Raw genomic sequence first — 5,269 nt, forward strand, 5'->3', positions numbered from 1 at the left:
AGTTAAAAGCTCATTTTTTTTAATGGAATGGCTTAAAATCATAGAATGTACATGCTTTATATCATTGCCATCTATATGTTCATATTACTTTATTGTTCACAATAATCAATTTGGGATATGTGTGATGTGATGCGATGCAGTTTCATTTTTTTTAATCAACAATATGGAAGAAAATAGTGCTCTAACCTTTGATGTTTTCTTTTTTGGGAGTAATCACTCTAATAGGAAAAAACCAAGTATAGTCTATTAGTACAAAATTGAATTATTACAAACTCATATTTCATATGGTACGAACATATATTATAAATCTATTAAATTAATAATTCGCCATATTATTCATATATCAAATCGATGGTATTGAATGAAAGAGATTCATAAAAAGAATTAATACCCACCTCAATTAGAAATGGCTCCAAATTTCATTAAATAAAATGACGAATACTTCACTTATAAATTTGTATTGTGTTGTTTTTCTTATGATTATTTGAAATTTGACTTAAAAAGTGTCCAAATAAATAATGTTCTTAGAAGTGGGTTATCAAAGTTATGAACACTAATTATTACGTTTTGGAAAATAAGAGGGTATTTTTGGAGCAACGAAAACTTTGAAGTGATGAAAGTGAAATGAAAATAAATAAAAGGAGGGAAATGGGTGTGAGTTTTACGGCGGTGGAATTAGTACTAATCAAGTGTGTTCAAATCACATGCCACGCATAAATATAATTAAATAAAAACTAATTTTAAATTAAAAAGGTAAGTGAGAAAATAGAAAAAGAAGCAATTTTATTTATTTATTTAATTGTGCTCCACTATCTCACAAAAATCAAAGACCCTTATACGTTGATAATTGGATATGATTATTTTGCAAGGTTTGAATAAAATAGAGTTTTGCAGAGACATAGTGGTTGGATAATCTTGCAATGCTTGTAGTCCTCATGTACTTCACATGGCTGCAATTCTAGTCAATCATTGAAGGCGCAATATCAAAATGGAAACGATCATTACCTTTGTTTTTTTTTTATATTATCTTCCTTTTTCTTTGTTCTTTAATTTTTTATTCTTCTAACAATAAACAAATCTTAATAAAATAATTTTAGGTGGTCTAAATAATATTTTTAAACTGAGTGTAGTGGGATTAAAAGATTTAATTAAGTTATAAGACCTTTATAAATTTGTATGAAATTATTTAATTTTTTCGTTAGTTAAATTACTTTTGTTTCATTATTTTGCTTTCTAATTTTCTTATATCAATAAATATAATTTTTTTATTTGATATAAAATAATATCGTAGCTAAATTAAAAAAATCTCATATTTTTTAAACACTTGGAGATAAAAAAACAAAAATAATGGAATAAGAAGATAATAGTTACATTACTCAAATGAAAAAACAATTAAACAATAATGATTTAATTAAAAAAACATAATTAAATTTAATTTTAATATCATCTAATTTTTAAGCTAGCATTTTATCTCTTAAGCACATAATACATCACTTTTATTTGACAAGTGAACGAAAAATAAAAAATAAAAAACAAAACCTAAATCCTCTTTAATTACCCATAACATTAATTAATCTTTATCCTATTCTTATAAAAGGAATAAAAAATTTATGATTGATAAGTGGAATCCCAACAATCCTTTTATTATTAAAAAAAAGGTTTTGGCCTAACGAGAGATTTTAGATATGCAAATTACATTTGTCTAATCGGGCAATTAGTGTGGTAGTATATAAACGTCAAATCGGTACGTATTGGGTGTTGAATTGTAGAAGTTGAAGACAAAATTTGCCAGCTTATGAACACTTTCTACAACCTTTAGCATTAGAAAAATACAAAAGTCACGTTAATAACTTGCTACACATGAACTCTCATTATCAAGTGGAAAAGGAACTTTCTGTGTCAGACGTAGACACTTTGTAATAAGCTCTAACATTATTAACAAACGGAGTCAACAACATCAACTTAATTAACAATGCTAATGGTAGGGTTCCTCAAACACCACTTTTCTTCAATCATTCACATTTTCCCCACAGTAAAAGCTAAATCATATATACCCAAAACTCCAAACATTTCTTCAGAAGTCAAATTTTCTTTTAGATGGCTAATATTTCTGTTTTATAAAGTGGTATATGAATACATAAGTATAAAGTAATAATAACTGGTCTGGTTTCATAGAATGGAACACAGTACCTAAATAGAAGCAAGATTGTGATGGAAGTGTGTAAAAATGTAGCATGGAATGACATATATTCTTGGAAGTAAAAAAGAAGTCTTGATGGGTAGTGTGGGTGACCCACCTTCACATGGCAAGGATGAGATCCTACATGGAATTGTCCACAACAAATTAGTGCAGTTGAGAATTTAACAAATGAGAGCAAAACAGAAGCAAAATAAAACCTTAGAGAAAAGGATGTTACAAATATCCTCTACACACCAAAAAGGGGAAACAAACATAGATAACACCTACAACCCCATATGTTACATGTTACTTGCAAATGTTTGAAAATTGTTACATGTTTCAACTTTTGTTTGTGAAGCTGGTAACAAGGAAGCTTGTTTCTTTTTGCTAAATCTATAACTACCGTGTCTGCATGTTCAGATGTAAAGTAGATTGTTTCTTGAATTTTTATTAAGAGTGTTGAAAATTGAATTCAAAACTAATTGTATATGTAAGTATTTATTATTTGGTTATTGGTTCACCTAATTCAACCACACACACGCCCTACATGGTACATGATATTTTTTATTTGTTTTTTGTTTTTAGTTTTTCACTATCCCACTTACCTTTTCTATTCTTCTTCCTCTTGATTGAGACACAATTCATAGATATAGGAATTTATAACGTGGGGATAAGTGGGAAACACTTATATTCACTTCATCATGATGGCAAATGCCACTTTCAGGATGTCAATGACTATTGATTCATGGCTAAGAACTTAGTAATAAAGTAAGTCAAAGATCCATGAGATTATAATATTTTAACTTAGATAGTTCTAGGTTAAGTATTTCAATTCCTTAATATACTGTTGTCTATTTCATATAGCCAGTTTTCCTTTTTTTTTAAATTAAAAAAAATATTAAAAAATCAAGTTTAAAATTTATGATTTTTTTTAAAATTTTATTGATCTTAAAAATAAAAATACATACTTATTTTATTGATCTTAAATACATTTATTATTATTATTGTTTGTTAAAATTCTATAATATATATATATATATATATATATATATATATATATATATATATACTTATTCTTTAATACAACATTTAAATCATTAATATATTTTATATTCTATAAATATATTTATTTATTTAAATTAATTTTATAAAATAAATAACTTTTTCTTTTGTTTTGTCATATGGGCTATTGACGTGTCAAGATGAGTTATAATTTTTTATTCGTGTTGAATTCGATCATTTATATGTATATTCTAATTGTAATGGGCCGTAATTAATATATGAATATCGTTATTTGTGATACAAGAGATGTTTACTTAACATGTATATTACTAATACTTACAACAATTGGCTAATGTAGTTTGGTTCATTACATACACATACGGAAAATTTGAACGAGAACTAAAGTACTAGATAATTGTTTTGTATTATACATCTACTTTAAGGTATTTAGGCATAATGAAATATCTAAGTTACTAATCATTCTTATTTGGAATCTTATCACTATGTTAATAACAAGTAGAACAATTATGGGAACAAAATCTACGCAAATTTTAATATATAAAGCCACATATAATATATTGAACAACAATGCTAACCAATCAATGTATCAAGTTATCAACTTATGTTTTAATTTTTTTTTTTCATAACTTCGAATACTATCTCAATAAGATAAGAGAGATGTTCCTCCCGTATAGCATAAATTCACGGTATTTATATAGCCTAGAGAATTCAAAACTCGAAGTTCAAATTGTTTTTTTTTTCTCTTTAAAAATAAGTTGGTTTTGCTTGAACATAAAAAATTAAGCGTGGTAATTTTTAAAATTTAGTCTAAATCTAATCTAGATCCATTAGATTGAATCTCTAATTCAAATTCATTTTAATTAGAAAAGTTTTAGATTTTTTTTTTTCAATCCAATTCAAATTGAATCTACTTTGTTAATTAAATTGAATCTAGTGAGATCAATTTAACATATTTGACTATTAGATCTATTAGACATAAACTAGATCGAATTGCTTCACTCTAGACTCAGATTAACTCGAGTCAATTTGAGTCTGGTTCACTCAGCTCGACTTGTGTATGGACCGCCTCATCTTGGCATCGACCTGAGCTAACTTGAGTCAAACTAGACTCAAACTGATTGGATTTGACCTCAGCCCACACTGACTTACCTACAATTAGGCATGTTTTGACTCAACTTAATTTGGTTTGCATCGACTCAGCTTGACTTGGTTCGCATTGACTCAGCTCGACTTGAGATCGTGTCAACTAAACTCGACTTAACCTTGGGTTTGGGATGACTTGGCTCGACCCTAGGCCCATGATGACACAACTTAACACGCCATCCCAGACCGACTCGACTTAACCTTCAACCTAGACCAACTTGTCTTGAACCTCATCTTAGATTGACTCATTTTTTTACCTTCGATCGAAGTTGACTCATTAATACCTTTAGTCAGGTTTGACTCATCTCGACCTCTGACCCAAGCTATCTTGTCCTGACTATCATCCTCAAGCTGAATCGATTGGACCTTCGACTCTAAAATGACTTGGCTCAACCTTAGACATAGGAGGACTTGACTCAACCTCTAACTTAGACCAACTCAAATTGACCTTCAATTGGGGAAAATTATAATAGTTAGTAAAAGAAACAAATGAAGTTGTAGCTCATTTGAATAGAGCACCCATTTGGTAAGTAGGAGGTCTCGAGTTTGAATCTCAACAAGAGTAACTATTTTTCTTTCGTTGGATATAAACAATGCTCAATGAGCGAGTTGGTGTCCTTATTTGTCAGGCAAGTGAAACTCCCGCTTAACGAGAAGAGGTTTTAAATTCAGTGGACTTAAATGGTGCAATTTTGGTAGGAAAAAAAAGTTGCAAAAAGCACTCATTAAGCAAAAAGAAAGTTTCACTAGGTCAGGGGAGTTTTATAGAGCGGGGAGTTTTATAGAGCGCTCGATAGGCGAGCATGGAGTCTCATTAAGCATGAAGAATGAGAATGTGTCCCTTAGTGGCTGTTGCATAGGCACACTAAACTAGGTTAGTCCCTAAAATGGGTTTCTACTAAAAATGACCAAAAATGGCCCAAT

The sequence above is a fragment of the Vigna umbellata genome, chromosome 6 (genome assembly GCF_029865625.1).
Source record: "Vigna umbellata cultivar VRB3 chromosome 6, Vumbellata_1.0, whole genome shotgun sequence".
NCBI classification, from domain to species: Eukaryota; Viridiplantae; Streptophyta; class Magnoliopsida; order Fabales; family Fabaceae; genus Vigna; species Vigna umbellata.